Consider the following 17,635-nt stretch of genomic DNA (forward strand, 5'->3'; position numbering starts at 1 on the left):
TTTTACCAGCAGGCACATATTCAGAGAACCAGTGCTAGAGGTGCTCCTGTTGGACCAACTAGGCAAACAACAACCTGGAGCTTTCATAGTTACTGTATCTGATTTAGGGCAACATTGGTGAGAGAGAGGTGGCCATTTAATTGCCTTTGACAATTATGGCTCCTCATCGCTCAAAGCCATTCTGCCAGCTCGAGTGTACATGCACCCAGGTGAAGGAACTCGAGAAGTCAAAAACTACTGCTGCTGCTCTGCTAATGTTCATGCAATAGCTCTGTGTAGACATGATCTAAATACTAATGGATGTGTGCTTGTTGCACCTACCACAGGGATGGGATCAGCAAGTTCTGATTCCAGCGGAAAGTTGTTGACGGGGGGGCAGCGACTTCCAATCGCTGGGCCGTTTACAAGCTATCGTTAACGTCGTTACCATTAACAAGCTATCGTTAACGTCGTTACCTTCGCGCGGAGTATCAGCAACAATAAAGTGTTCAAACTTGAAATGAAATCGGCAGAAATCTGCGGATCCGCGGTAAATTCCCATCCCTGAAAAAAAGCGGAATTCCGCGAATTCGCAGAAAAATCACATCCCTGCTACCAATGATAAGCAGTTTAGCCTTACAAGATGGATGTAGTCTCTGTGAAAAACATGCTCATAGACTTCTAAACAATCAGACTCCTTTTGCAAGTAAAATCAACCTTGTTGGCTGTGAGAAAGAATGCAGGTTTAGAGCACTTGCACTTTGACTTCAGCTTTTATACCCATGTTGGTCTTTTATACTAATTGCTGCCTCACGGTAAACCCACATTACAGTTAAGGCTAGTGAGAATGTTACTAGTTCAGGAGTTGCTTTAACTGTTTCATTGCCCATTCTATTAGCAAAATGGTTTTTCCCTTGGAATAAAAATATTTTTGGGTCCTTGTTGATGCAACTTTCTTAAACCACTGTTCTGTTTTTTTTTTTTTTTTTTAATTGCAAATTCCAAATTTTGCAGAACCTTTCGCTGGGCAGGACTTTGTGTAACATTGCTGGACAAAAACTAAAACTTGTTATCTCAGGCCTTCTGTGTCAGGGCTGTGGAGTATGGAGAACCCAAATGCAGACAAGAGACAGTCGGCCTTACTTTATGAAAAAAGGTTTATTAAAATAAACAACTAACTGAAAACAAGACTGAGATGGCTTCTCGAACTAAACAGCAGCAAACTACAAAACAGAGGAAAAATACTAACAAACCAGGAACGACTAACTGAAGGCCAAATGAGAATCACTGAGTCCAAAATGCAGTCTATAACCGGGGGAAAAACAGAGTCATCCTGTGAGCAGATAATCCAGGGGAAAGGCGGGAGCAGAGACGGGAACGAGGTGAGTCTTAGACGAATGAGCCAGCCACCACTGAGAACAATGGCCGGGCTTAAATACAGAGGGGAAACAGGTGAGATGAATCTGAGATGATTGTGTCAGGTGACATCAATCAATGACCGAAAACAGAGAAAGCAGAAAGCAACAGACAGAGGGAGACAGAGAGACCAGAACACAAAAGGAAAAAACAGGAAAAGATAACAACAAATGCAGAATCCTGACATTCTGCTTCACACTCTGTGTGCGTTCACAAAAAAGCATGTGTTTAACATGTCACGTGACTGTTATTCAACACAAAGTGGATCAAATGTGTGCATCCAACCTCATTAAACAGGTTCTTTTAGGTGAGAGCTACAAAGAATATGACGATAAGAAGAGCAGTCTTACAAATAACCACCTGTCAAAGAAATGAGAAAAATATTTAAGAAATCTGTCAAAAACTTATTGCAAACCAAAAATTGCATCATTTTTATTAGGCAAATAGCATACTGGAACAACTAAATACACACGTGGACAAAATTGTTGGTACCCCTCAGTTAAAGAAGGAAAAACCCACAATTCTCACTGAAATCACTTGAAACTCACAAAAGTAACAATAAATAAAAATTTATTGAAAATTAAATAATCAAAAACAGCCATTACTTTTGAATTGTTGATTAACATAATTATTTAAAAAAACAAACTAATGAAACAGGCCTGGACAAAAATGATGGTACCTCTATAAAAGATTGAAAACTATTTGACCAGAGTGACATGATTAACTCAGGTGTGTCATTTAATTGACATCACAGGTGTTTCCAAACTCATAATCAGTCAGTCTGCCTATTTAAAGGGAGACAAGTAGTCACCCTGCTGTTTGGTGAAAAGGTGTGTACCACACTGAACATGGACAACAGAAAGCGAAGGAGAGAATTGTCCCAGGACATCCGAAAAAAAATGATAGACAAACATCTTAAAGGTAAAGGCTATAAGACCATCTCTAAACAGCTTGAAGTTCCTGTGACAACAGTGGCTCATATTATTCAGAAGTTCAAGACCCACGGGACAGTAGCCAACCTCCCTGGACGTGGCCGCAAGAGGAAAATTGATGACAAATTGAAGAGACGGATCGTTGGAATTGTATCCAAAGAGCCCAGAGCAACCTCCAAAGAAATTAAAGGTGAACTCCAAGGCCAAGGTACATCAGTGTCAGATCGCACCATTCGTCGTTGTTTGAGCCAAAGTGGACTTCATGGGAGACGACCAAGGAGGACACCACTGCTGAAAAAAACTCATAAAAAAGCCAGACTGGAATTTGCAAAAATGCATGTTGACAAGCCACAAAGCTTCTGGGAGAATGTCCTTTGGACAGATGAGACCAAACTGGAGCTTTTTGGTAAGGCACATCAACTCTATGTTCATAGACTCAAAAACCAAGCATACGAAGAAAAGAACACTGTCCCTACGGTGAAACATGGAGGAGGCTCAGTAATGTTTTGGGGCTGCTTTGCTGCATCTGGCACAGGGTGTCTTGAAAGTGTGCAAGGTACGATGAAATCTGAAGACTATCAAGGCATTCTGGAGAGAAATGTGCTGCCTAGTGTCAGAAAGCTTGGTCTCAGTCGCAGGTCATGGGTCTTCCAACAGGACAACGATCCAAAACACACAGCCAAAAACACCCAAGAATGGCTGAGAGAAAAGCGTTGGACTATTCTAAAGTGGCCTTCTATGAGCCCAGATCTGAATCCCATTGAACATATGTGGAAGGAGCTGAAACATGCCATTTGGAGAAGACACCCATCAAACCTGAGACAACTGGAGCTGTTTGCTCATGAGGAGTGGGCCAAAATACCTGTTGACAGCTGCAGAACGCTCATTGACAAATACAGAAATCGTTTAATTGCAGTGATTGCCTCAAAAGGTTGTGCAACAAAATATTAAGTTATGGGTACCATCATTTTTGTCCAGCCCTATTTCATTAGTTTGTTTTTTTAAATAATTATGTTAATCAACAATTCAAAAGTAATGGCTGTTTTTGATTATTTAATTTTCAATAAATTTTTATTTATTGTTACTTTTGTGAGTTTCAAGTGATTTCAGTGAGAATTGTGGGTTTTTCCTTCTTTAACTGAGGGGTACCAACAATTTTGTCCACGTGTGTAGTTCTTATATTAACCAAAAATCTTAATATTTTGTATGACCTCCTTTGACCCTTATAACAGCTTGCATTCTCGCTGCCATTGCTTTTGTGGACTTTTCTACAGTCTCTTTAGTTATTGAGTTCCAGATAGTTTCTAGCTGTTCCCAGAGACTTGCTTTGGATGAAACTTTTGTGCAATCTAGTTTTGAATTCAATAAATCTCTGATCTGTTCATTCCAGTCTGGACTTTGACTTTGCCAGTCCACCTGTCCCAGTACTCCAGATTCCTTTTTCTTGGTCAAGTAGTCTCTGCACAGCTTTGAAATAAGCTTGGGGTCATTGTCTTCTCAGTATATGAACTCAAGACCAATCATGTTTAATCCAGAAGGGATTCCATGATGCACCTAGATGTTGTGGTAGACCTTCTTGCTCATGATACCATCGATTTGAACTAATTTGCCCATGCCGTTTCCACAAATGGAACCCCATACCATAATGGAATCTCTACCGTGTTTCACTGTGGGTACAATGTATCTTGGATCAAAATGTTCTTCAGCTTTTCTGCAGACCTAAACACGCCGATGCTGACCAAAGAGTTCAGACTTGGACTCATCTGTCCAGAGTACCTTCTTCCAGTCATCTACAGTCCAGTGGTTGGGCTTCCTGGCAAATTTTAGGCATTGTTGGATGCTTGCAGGCCTCAATAATGGCTTCTTAGCAGTGATTCTTCTCTTTAAGCCTTGTTCCTTCAGTTGTCTGCTTCTGGTCATTCTGGAGATTTTCTTAGATTCTGATCTAGAAGCATTAATCTTTGCCTGAATATCAGCAATGATCTTCCATCTGTCTGTAGTACTTCAGATCTTGAGATGCCTGACATCTGCATCTGCATCTCTGCAATTGAGTCCAAGCCATACTTGACTACACTGTGAGAAGACTTTGTCTTGCCCTATTTGTCTCAAAGACCATCCAACATTATGAAGTGCTTTATTTCAGACTCTGTCTTTCTCCTTCTGTACGCTTCACCATTTTGAACTGGAGAGAGGAATTTCAAACTGAATCCACATATTTATGCACAAATTTGAGCCAACACATTGGAATTCTCTGAGAAGTGAGAAATTATGTAAGAAAAACATACAACCACAAAACCTTTTTGTTGTTGTTGTTCAGGAATACAAGTAACTGTAAATTTGGTATCTCAATCAAAAATGATAATATGCTTTACTATATTTTCTGATGATTTGCAAAACAGTAAATTTAAAAATTAATGGATAACAACCAAAATTATATTTTAACATTAAATATATTTTGATTTAAGAACTTCCACATACTGGCAGATTAATTTTTACAGAAACATAAAAAAATATTTTGGTTGTCAGTATTACTGTTAATTTAGGGCAGTGGTGGCAAATAAATATTAAATAGGAATAATAAATAAAATTTGTTAAGCACTATAAATGTTGGTAAAGAAAAACATTTATTTTACTGATCAGTGCAGCTGCTATTTCTCACATTAAAACTGCTAAACTTTAAACTTCATATATTTAAACACAATGTTGAATGAAGATGGCGCTGTGCGAGCAGCAGCTGGTTACGGGAGCTCTCAACCCTATTTTCCTACTTTTTGTTTTTTCTATTATAAATAGGCACTTTTTCTTTTTTTTTCTTAAAGTGGGTGAAGCTTCGTGCAATCGTGCATATGGGAAACCCACTTTTATCACACTTTTATTCGGAGTAGTGCTGTTTTTGCACTTTTTGGACTTGCTTCAGGAGAGCCCTCTGGACACAGCGGCGGCCGCTCTGAGGAACAAAGACGCTACACACGTGAGACCCTTCTCGGCCTCCGCAGCTCATCCTTTCTCTACACGGAGAGGCCCCATGTCCCCGCGGAGATATGGAGAAAAAGAAGAGGCTGCAGAAGAGGACGGCGAAAGCGCAGGACTTATTTTCCCTCTATCATCATGGGGAACATCCTCTCCATCACCAACAAGGTAGAGCAGCTGGCCATGCTGACGCGGCTGAAGGAGCATCGCGAGTGTAGCCTCATGTGTTTCACGGAGACGTGGCTGAATGGACATACACCGGACTCTGTGGTTTCCCTGAACGGTTTTACACTCGCGCACGCGCGGACCAGAGCGCGGTGGGAAGCGGCAAAAAGTCTGGGGGAGGACTGGCTGAATGAGTGAATGAGCGGTGGTGTAACCCAGCAAACGTGCACGTGAAGGAACAGCTGTGCACGCGGGACTTGGAGATGCTTACGGTGGTGCTGCGGCCGTATTATCTACCGAGGGAGTTCTCGCACGTGATTGTGTTTTGCGTGTACATCCCACCATCAGCTCATGCAGGGACAGCGTGTGAAAGACTCCACAGCGCCGTGAGCGAAGCCCAGAGCCGCCATCCCTGGGCGCTAGTGCTGATCAGCGGAGAGTTCAACCATGCCTCCCTCTCTGCCTTTCTCCCAACTTTCACACAGTATGTCACGTGTCACACGCGGGGTGACAAGACACTGGACTTACTGTATGTGAATGTGAAAGGCGCCTACACCGCTGCCCCCCTCCCCCCACTGGGCCGCTCGGACCACAGCCTGGTTCATCTGCTCCCCCACTACACACCCAAGGTGAGAAGAGGACCTGTGCAGAAGAGGACTGTGAACGCATGGACAGATGAGGCCAGTGAGAGACTGAGACTGTTTCCAGACCACAGACTGGAGCGTGCTCTACAGTCCTTATGGAGACGACATCGATGGCCTCACGCACTGCATCACAGATTACATCAACTTCTGTGTGGACAGCACTGTGCCAACTCGGACGGCACGGTGCTTCTCCAACAACCACCCCTGGGTCACCCCTGAGCTCAAAGCCCTCCTGAACCAGAAGAAACGGGCTTTCATCTCAGGGGACAGAGAGGAGCAGAAGAGAGTGCAGCGTGAGCTCCAGTGGCGGATCAGAAGGGCCAAGAAGGACTATGGGAAGAAGCTGGAGAAGAAGCTGGTTCAGAACAATGCGCGGGACGTGTGGAGAGGACTTAAGAACATTTCTGGACATGGACAGAGTGCCAGAGGGACAGCTGATGGAGACCAGTGCAGGGCGGACGAGCTGAACTGTTACTTCAACAGATTTGACTCTCCCCCCACCCCCTCTGCCCCCCTTCCTGCTCCCCCCTCTTCACACATCCCCAGCCCAGCGGTCTCTCCCCTTCCTGCGACACCTTCACCGGCCCCCAATTCACCCTCACGGACTATTCCCACCCCCTGCAGCCCACCTCACTCACCCCCTCACTCCCCCCTCTCCTTCACACCGGATCAGGTGAAGAGAGAGCTGAGGCGACTGAAGCAGAGGAAATCTGCAGGACCAGGCGGCATCAGTCCCAGGCTGCTGAGGATCTGTGCGGACCAGCTCTGTGAGGTCCTCTGCCACCTCTACAACCTGAGCCTCAGCCTGGAGCGGGTCCCCATCCTGTGGAAAACCTCCTGCGTGGTCCCGGTCCCTAAAACAGCTCACGCCAAGGAACTGGCCCATTACAGACCTGTCACCCTCACCTCCCACCTCATGAAGACCATGGAGAGGCTCCTCCTCCACTACCACCGCTCAGTGGTGAGCTCCGACCTGGACCCGCTGCAGTTTGCCTACAGGCCCAACATGGGGGTAGAAGACGCTGTCATCTACCTGCTGCAGCAAGCGCTCACTCACCTGGAGAGCGCCGGCAGTACAGTGAGAGTCACGTTCTTTGACTTCTCCAGCGCCTTCAACACCATCAGGCCGGCGCTGCTGCGGGGGAAGCTGGAGGACGCAGGAGTGGATGGACATCTCGCTGCCTGGACCACTGACTACCTCACTGACCATCCACAGTACGTGCGGCTGCGTGGCTGTGAGTCAGAGGTGGTAGTCTGCAGCACGGGGGCACCCCAGGGCACCGTCCTCTCACCCTTCCTCTTCACCATCTACACCTCGGACTTCACCGACAACACGGACAGCTGCCATCTCCAGAAGTTCTCAGATGACTCCGCCATTGTGGGCCGTGTGTCCGAGGGGAACGAGCTGGAGTATCGGTCGGTCATCATGGACTTTGTGGACTGGTGTGAGCGCAACCACCTGTGCCTCAACACCAGTAAGACGAAGGAGATGGTGGTCGACTTCAGGAGAAGGACACTCCCACATCCACCAGTGAACATCCAGGGGCAGGACATTGAAACAGTGGACAGTTTCAAGTACCTGGGTGTTCACCTCAACAATAAACTGGACTGGTCCCACAACACTGATGCTCTGTACAAGAAGGGCCAGAGTCGCCTCCACCTTCTGAGGAGGCTGAGGTCCTTCGGAGTGTGCAGACCTCTACTAAGGACTTTCTACGACACTGTGGTAGCCTCTGCTTTCCTCTACGCTGTCGTCTGCTGGGCCCCGGGCAGCACAGAGCGGGACATGAAGAGACTGAACAAGCTGACCAAGAGGGCCAGCTCTGTCCTGGGCTGCCCACTGGACTCTGTGATGGATGTGGGTGAGAGGAGGATGTTGACCAAGCTCTCATCCATCATGGACAACAGCTCCCACCCACTGCACCTGACTGTAGTGGAGCTGGGCAGCTCCTTTAGCACGAGACTCAGACACCCTCAGTGCAAGAAGGAGCGCTACCGCATGTCCTTCATCCCCACTGCCATCAGACTGTATAACACTACTGTGTAGTTGTTATTATGTGCAATATTTATTATCTTGTACTTGCACTTTCGTGACTTTTTGCACTCCTCTGTTTTTTGTTCCTAAGAGCCCTGTAACAGTAAATTTCTCCTTTGTGAGATCAATAAAGTCTATGAAGATAAGATAAGATAAGATAAATCTTATCTTAAGTAGCCTAGCCGCGCTAGACCCAGGTCTGAAGACGCAAGGGTCTAGGAACTCTCAATAGGGAGGGAGGCAGGCTAAAAGGTTGTCTTTCAAATCACTCTGCAGCAATTGGGTAGGTATACAACCAATCAGCGCAACGAATAGGCTGACGTAGTTCCTAGAGCTCCGGAAATAAGAGGATGCGGGAGTTCGGTGAAGCCTTATTTATACAGTCAATGGGTGAAGCTCAAGTATATTACAGACATGTTAACAGAAATCTTTAAGGGTGGTAGCCAAAGCTGAGTCGAAAGATAACTGTTTATTGTGAGCAGCCATATTCTTGTCTATCCTTGTTTCTATGGTTGTTTCTGTCAGAATCGTCGCACCTCTGTCGTCACTTAGTTATGCCCGCCTTCTGACTCTGCACTCCATGGTGATTCGTCGGCCAGTTTTAGGAGCATCTAACCTCGAGGCGTAACGAGGGTAACTAGACCGACCCTGGCAGAGAATTCAATTCGTTGCCGTGGGTTGTCTTGCGCGGCTAGGCTCGTAATGAAGTACATCTGTCCCATAATGCAGGATATCGCTTTAATATGTGGCCAAATCGAAGAGAAATTAATGTTACTGATTGAATATTCTTTGTAAATAAATACCAATAGGAAGTATTGGTTTTCTAAGCTGTGTTCTATCAGCTGTAGTACCAGCAGTGTAATGAGTTTCACAGCAAATCAGGACCAAACACAAAAACAAATTTATGTGATTTCTGCATCACCAGAAGAATACATTTAAGTTCCCATGGCAGCGCAATACATACATTGTGCAATACTGTAACTACACAGTTTTATTCAGTGATTTCAATAACGTACAGCCCAACATGTTTGCTCATACAACATATTCTTTCAGCAGAGAATCTATATCGCTCATAAACAACCATCAGGAAACACTTTGGTTAAAGAGACCCACTTCTTCCAGCCGATTTCAATCCCAAACTGAAGAAAAGTTACATGGTAATTTAGCAAGCATAATGAGGGCCTCATTCATGACACTGAAAACTCTGACTAAGCTCAACATACCTTGCTAGCCCATTGTTTTGTCATGCTGTGTCTTTTGTTTTAATTTTTTCTTTTGAGTGGGACAACAGATGGAAATTAGTATAGTACTAAATCCAATGTACTTACTGCAACTTTGTGTAAACTATTATGAGATTGTATGTTCATTAATATGCACTGTCCCGTCCAAATGAATAAAATAAAAAAAATAAAATAATCTCACGTTGTAGTACAGCCTTCTGCTCCAGGAAGCTTGGAAGCATATCGGTTGTTGAGCACCTTTTACATACAAAGTAAGTTAAATAAATATGTAACATGCATTCAATTGTGGAAGTGAAGACATACCGGGCTTTGCAAAAGTTCTGTTACACTCGGTTTCATGATCTTTAGAGACGTTTACATGTCGGAGTGAAAAATTCCATTAAATAAACTGAAAGTTCTACCTTGTAGGCAGGTGTCCTTAATACAATTTTTTTTCTCCGGTGAAGTTGTATCAAGATGGAAGTTGAAAGAGTTGAGATATCTGCTCTCCTTCGTGCTGAACATCAGCCGGATGACCGTCCACAGAGTCGCGGAGAGGCTAAAGAATGGTGAAGATCTTTCAGGTCTTCACCATTCTTGAAAGATCATCTGAAAGATCTTCACCATTTTTGAGCCTCTCCGCGACTCTGTGGACGGTCATCCGGCTGATGTTCAGCTGTTTGGCTATGTCAGACTTGTTGTGGCCAGCATGAAGGAGAGCAGATATTTCAACTCTTTTGACTTCCATCTTGATACAACTTCACCGGAGAACAAATGTGTTAATGACACCTGCCTATAAGGTAGAACTTTCAGTTTGTTTAATGGAATTTTTCACTCCGATATGTAAACGTCTCTAAAGATCATGAAACCGTGTAACAGAACTTTTGCAAAGCCCGGTATGTTTTGCTCTTTTGACAGCTTAAAATTTTTGGTTTAGCAGTTCTGGAAAAATTTGCAATCGGCTATTAAAACTTCCATCCATCTATGTTCTACATACCACTTTATCCTCTGTAGTGTCACAAGAGGACTGGAGTCTCTCTCAGCTGAGTTAAGGTGAAATCAAGGTTCACCTGGACAGATTGTTAGTCTATCACAGGACAATCAAACACTCACATTCACACCTACTGGCAATTTAGAATCACGAGTTAACCTCGGCATATCTGTGGACTGTGAGAGGTGGCTGGAGAACCCAGTGAGAAGCCATGGAACACATCCAAGCTCTGCGCAGAAAGATAGAAACATATCGGAAACAGTAAATTATTAACCCTGATTGATGACTGTGTTCTGAAATGACATTAACATAGCATTCATTTGTAACTGTAAAAATGTTTTGAAGGAATATTGCCATAACAGAGAGATGAAAAATATTTCCTTTAAATCACATTCCCAAACATTGATAAAACACTAGAAATGCCACTGTCTCTGCCAGTCACAACCTGCCCACTTGTTTTGAAGCCTAGTACATATACATTTCCACAAACTTTTTTTAAAAAAAGATCTTAAACACCAAAGAACTTGACACTATCCATTTCTAAATTTGCTCCTCACTCCAAATACACCAACAGCTGTGCAGCACTGATCAAAGTTTGATTTTCATGAAGCTGGAGTGATAAAGAAATGCTTTCTGAAAATCTTTGTTCACTATTTCTGTTGTTGCATAAGGGTTGAGTCATTCTTCATGTTTCTATAAAAATATGATATTGATTTGGTACAGGTAATAAAAATGCCCTCTGATCTGCTTGTCAACTAAAGAACTGATCTGCACCAGGCAGTCCCACATTTATTGCCTTCATGTCAAAATGCATGTTTTAAATTGTCAGTTCAACCCCAAACACCTGTTGTGAAAGATACTAAGTACTCTCTGATCCCAAATACAACACGATTCAGTTCCACCCCACAAAGTAATATAAATCTTTGGTGCTACACTTAGTGTATGAGTGATTCTGATATGTGAACAAATTATTTTGAATGTCACAAAAAGCGGTCCTAAACCCACAAACAAATTTTTTTTATGTATTTTATTTTGAGTTATTTGGTCAAGTACCATTTGGAGAATATAGAAGAGCCATTTGAATAAATAATTTTCTCCTATATATATGTGTAGGGGACCCAGCAGAAGGTCAGGTGGCTTAGCTTGAGAAGAATGTCAATATATACATGCAGTATGGGCCCCAAAAGACAGAAGAGTAAGGAAACCTGCAGAATGTTTTCTGAGATATTCACAAAATAAACAACTTTAATAGGAAAAATGGGGTGGGTATCCAGTTCTCCTTAATATACACAACCATTCAAAAGTTTGGGGTCACACAGACAATTTCATGTTTTCCATGAAAACTCACACTTTTATTTATGTGCTGAAATGATTGCACAGGGAGTTTCTAATCCAAAATTAGCCTTTCAATACCATTAGCTAACACCATGTAGCATTAGAACATAGGACTGACACTTGCAGGAAATGGGCCTTTGTATCCCTATGTAGATATTCCATTAAAAATCAGCCATTTCCAGCTGGAATAGTCATGTACCACACTATATGCAAGACTATATTTCTGATTAATTTAATCTTATCTTCATTGAAAAAAAGTTTTTTTTTTCAAAAATAAGGACATTTCTAAGTGAACCCAAACTTTCGAAAGGTAATGTATCAGCATGAATGCATACAAATACATACTGCATAAAGGAGGATTACAAGTTGTTCAAATCTCAACATTACATACAAACATGCATGTTCTTGTTTAATGAGCCCTTCTTATCTTTTTGTATACTATGTCTGCAGAGAAAGCTGGCTTTTTTCCACAGAGACCCCATGCTGAATTCATTCGCTCCCATAACATCCTGGCAGACATCACCAGAAACCCCAGTGCCCCGTGGATTATCATCCCAGATAGGAGGAGATGGAAGCAGCATTGTGAGAGAAGGAAAAGGCGCGGCCACAGAGCCAGCATGGTAGCAAGGCTATGCAGGACCCCAACACAAACCACCACTTCCCAGCATCTTCCTCGCAAACATAAGATCCCTCGCTAATAAGGTGGATGAACTGAGACTGCAGGTTTTCACTAACAACACTGTGAAAGACTGCTGTGCACTGATTTTCAAAGAAACCTGGCTCCATTTATCTTTCACAGACTCAGCTTTCGAGCTAGCAGATCACACACTACACAGATGGGACAGGGTTGTAAACTCTGGTAAGACCAGGGGAGGTGGACAGTGTGATGCACAGACGATAACCTCATCCTAAACATCACTAAAATGAAGGAGATTGTCCTAGATCTCAGGAGGAGCAGCACAGATATTCAGCCCCTGTACATTGGTGGCAGTTGTGTCGAGAGGGTCTCCAAATTCTGGTTCCTGGGCATGCACATCGAGGATCACCTGACCTGGAGTGCCAACACTAGAGCCATCATCAAAAAGGCACAGCAGATACTCTTTTCCTGAGAAGTCTCAGGAATGACACCCTCTCTCTGAAACTGCTCATGTCCTTTTATCGATGTTCTATCAAGCGCGTTCAAACGTACTACATCTGCGTGTGACTTTCCAGCTGGACTGCAGTGGACAGAAATCCACTCCATAGAGTTGTCACCAAGGCCCAGAGGATCAACAGCTGCCTCCTCCCTTCCCTGGAGGAACTATGTAGTTGCCACTGTCTCAAGAAGGCACAGTCCATTCTCAGGGATCAACCCATCCTGGTCATTGAAACTTCGAACTGTTCATGGCCAGTGACATTCCAGTAGGATCGATGTTTAGAGCAACACTTAAATTTTCCAATAATTAGCCTTGAAAAAAGTTTTTTTTTGTTTCTTTTATATGCAAGAGCCATAATTGCTCTTAACAATATTCAATTCAATTCAATTCAATTTTATTTATATAGCGTCAATTACAGTCAACTCGTCTCAAGACGCTTTACAGAACCCAAATGCCTGACCCCCAGAGCAAGCCCAAAGGCGACAGTGGCAAGGAAAAACACCCTTTTAACAGGGAAGAAACCTCGAGCAGAACCCGGCTCTATATAGGGGGGACCCATCTGCCTGCTGGCCGGGCGGGTTGAGAAGGACAGAAGAGGGCAAGGGGGAGGGATGGGAGAAGAGGGAGGGGTGGGAAAGCAAGGAAAACACAACACACATTTGGATACATGCATGACAGGATATGTGACACAGACAAAGTATAAGCTAACATTGAAAACTGACTCATAATTTACTCTTATGATGTACGGCTCTGACATTAAACATACTCCATATATAGCTAGCAGTAAAATTCAAACAGTATGTAAGTTAGCATAACAGTATAGTGAAGGCAATGCAGAGTTAACTGGTGGAAAAAGGGAGTTGGAAGCAGAGGGCTGGAGGAAGGTCAGCAGCAGCATCCCACAGTGGACATGGTGGAGACTGGACCAGCTGGTGGAACATCAACCGCAGATCTGAAGCATCCAGCTCTGGGACCAGGGACACTCGGAGAAGTAGCACAGGGGGAAACAGAGTGAATGTACTGCAATAACGGTATACATATTAAATGTAAAGGTAGATAGAGAAGGGCTCAGTGCGTCAAGAAAATATTAAATTAAAATTTATTAAAATTAAATATTAACACAAAATACTCTGCCTGGCCAAAAAAGAAGTTGCCACCTGGATTTAACTAAACAAATAGATAAGAGCCTTCCACTGGACAATTACTGCAGTGATGAGTACGTTTCAGCTGGCAACAACTTATTTAACCCTAGCTGATGCAGCGAGGAGCTTCTCATTTTTTAAACAACCATGTCAGAAGACACATCCTGTGGTCATGGAAAGGATGTTAATCTGTCTCAGAAGGGTCAAATTATTGGCCTGCATCAAGCGAAGTAAACAACTAAGTAGATTTCTGAAACTATACTGACAGTCAATAGAAACTTTGAGGTAGAAATGTACGCAGAATTCTACTTGTAGGGGGTTGTAATTATTCCTTGTGGATTTACTGATGATCTAGTGCCCTGGTAGTTGAGATAATGATGAGTTGTCATTTTGTCATGATTCATTGCACATGGGTTGGTCACTTTGCAAAAGTGAACCAAATACACACCAAGCAATACTCAGTGAGTATCTGCACAATTTGAGAATGGGTTTTGAAGGCCTATATAAAGGCCCAAAAAAGGCCACCATTGTTAGTCCAGTGAACAGCATCATGCCGCGTCTATCACATGAATGTATCTGGGCACTGGGTATGGTGGAGGCCGGTTTGAGCTACAGTGATGTAGCCAGGCGTATGGGCTGTTCCCAACCCACAATCAGAAGCCTGGTCCAAAGCATGCGCGGATTGCTGCCTGCATCGAATCAAATGGAGGCCATACTCGGTATTGACTGTTGTGACTTTGTGTTTGGCAGGTGCCGTTTTCTTTTGTGAAATTCTTTATTTTGAAATCATTCTTGAAACTTTAGATTTTTGTTTCTGTATGCCAATATGCTAAACAAATGATTCATATGAAGAAAATCCAGTTTCGGGCTTCAAAATAAAAATTATGTTGAAAAATATGGTCTCAAAGTTTTTAATGACTGTCAGTGTACTAAAATCAGGCTAAAAACCATCTACCTTATTATTAAAACCTGGAAGGATAGTGGTGAACCATCATCTTCAAGGAACAAATGTGGTTGGTCATGGTCTGATGAGTCCAGATGTTCCCTGTTCCAAAGTGATGGGTGCATGAAGCAATGCACTCATCATGGCTAATGCCTACAAGCCTGTGGGGGTTAGTGTTATGATCTGCGGTTGGTCAGGTTTAGCAACATTATGTGCCCAAAGAATGAGGTCCACTGACTTCCTGAATATACTGAATGACCAGGTCTTTCCATCAATGGAATTTTTCTTCCCTAATGGCATGTGCATCTTCCAAGATGACAATGCCAGGATTCATGGGACTCAGTTAACCCCCTTTTCGATAGCGCTGGTTCCAGTTCGAGTTCAGAGCCAGTGCCTGACATGGCACTGTTTTTTGTGTTTCCATCAGCTGAGCACCGACTTCAGGGTCCAAAACCTGGAGCTTTTCGGGCACCAACTCCTTGATGGGCAAGAGTTGAGAACTGAACAAGTCACGGGCAGGGGGCGGGGTTACGGTGACCGACGATCAATGGTGAAAACACAGAACCGCCATTTTTAAACAGCCAAGTGAGTAGTAGTAGTGTTTAGTGTTTGTGTTTTGAAAACCTCTAAATATAGATGCCAAATCCAAGCAGCGGTCTGAGGAGGAGACCCAATGTTTCCTAGCACTGTGGTCTTCATATAAAATTCAGTTGAAGTTAGAGGGAGCCTCTCGGACCATGCCGGTGTTCAAAACAATCCAGTGGGAGATGGCTGTACGAGCAGAGCCTCGACTAACTCCTCAACAAACTTAAAAAGCTCAAAAATGACTACACGGACCAGAAAAGGGAGCTGCTACGCAGCAGTTGTCGGCCAAAAAGAGCCCCCATTTTGACCAGCTGCATTCCGTGATTCCAATTGGGGCCCTGAACGCCACAGGTGTACTGGAGTTGATGCAGTCCACCCTACGAACCACCGATCCTTATCCTGGTAAATTTTATTTCTCAAACACCCCGCTGTTAGCCTACTATGAATACGCTAGCTACAATAGTCCCATATCAATACTATGAACGTTACGCCAGCTAACGTGGTATGGACACAGGATCAGTGATCAGAGGTTGACTATTGCTTGCTATCAGGGGTGGAAAGTAACGAATTACATTTACTCACGTTACTGTAATTGAGTACTTTTTATGAGTAATTTGTCATTTTCAGAGTAGTTTTTGAAATGTGTAATTTTTACTTTTACTCAATTACATTTTGACCCAAGTATTTTACTTCGCTACATTTGAAACCCCTCACGTTACTGAGTACAATATTGATAGTGAAAAAAATTAAATGCGGGCGGAAAACCACTGTGTCCCCGGAACTGAACGTCAATTGCGTGACTTTGCCTTGCACTATACAGTACAGGTTGTGACCTGTACTGTCCTTGTTTTCCTTGTGTTGAGGATCATGTTACTGAGCTCAGCTGAGCTTTTTAAGTGTGGATGTGCACTTTAATACGCCTCAAAGTTGATTAAAACAACTTGTGCTGAACTTTATTCATGACTCATCAGGGGCGGATTGAGCGTTATTTCATTCGGTCGTTTGACCGAAGGGCCGGTCCACATCTGGGCCGGTGCGCTGGTATTTATTAAATAATTTTGTTTATTTATCCATATGCGGCCGAATGGGATGGATCAGCGTCGTGTCCTCACAGCTGCGGTTAAACGCGGCGGCCGGTCCTCACAAAGCTACCACTGTCACCCCGCTAACACACACACACACACACACACACACACACACACACACACACACACACACACACACACACACACACACACACACACACACACAGAGAGAGAGAGAGATCCTGCCTTTGCGGAAGCCGGAGGAGCCGAGGCGGCGCTAAATATTAAATTAGCATACTAACTAGTTATCGCTAATTAGCGATAAAACTGTAATATATTGTAATTTTAAAAATTGTTTTGAAGTTGTAGTGTATGTGTGTATTTGCATTGCAGTGATTCCACTTCAGCAGTATATACTGTATGTGAGTAATTATTAAACACTCAAAGGTTCAAAGGTTTGTTGTCTTATGTCATAATTTTTAGTGCCAACCAAGACTCTGTTGAAGAGGTCGGGGGGCGGGGGGTGGGTGGTGGTGGGGTGCACAGGTGGGCTAGTCTGGTCCAAAAAGTCCCGGGCCGAATTTGACTCCCAACCTGGCCCTGTGACTCATCCTTTTTTGCATTAAATAAATGAAAGTAACGAAGTAACTTGTACTCAAATTACATTTTAAATGAAGTAATTTTGTACTTTTACTCAAGTACATTTTTAGATGGGTACTTTACTTTTACTCTGAGTAGAATTTAAACAAAGTAAAGATACTTTTACTCAATTACATTTTTCAGTACTTTTTCCACCTCTGCTTGCTATCCAGTTAGCTGCTGCAAAGCTAACAAGCTATGAAACAATGTCTATTAAAACCTGTGAAAAGCAGCAGCAATATTTCATTACAAGACATATTCAAATCCTCCCATGTTGTCACACAACGGCCCATTTAATCATATTACTGAACTATATGTGTGACAACCCCTCCTGCTCCTCCTCCTCTTTCTCCCCTTGCATGTGTCTCACTCTGCTGTCTGTTCCAGCCTCAGGGAGATGGTGGAGGGTGGAGCTGGGAGGGGCGGAATTACCTGCCCAACAGGGTAGGGCCAGAAGGTATAAAAGGCTGGCTGGATA

The sequence above is a fragment of the Acanthochromis polyacanthus genome, chromosome 5 (genome assembly GCF_021347895.1).
Source record: "Acanthochromis polyacanthus isolate Apoly-LR-REF ecotype Palm Island chromosome 5, KAUST_Apoly_ChrSc, whole genome shotgun sequence".
NCBI classification, from domain to species: Eukaryota; Metazoa; Chordata; class Actinopteri; family Pomacentridae; genus Acanthochromis; species Acanthochromis polyacanthus.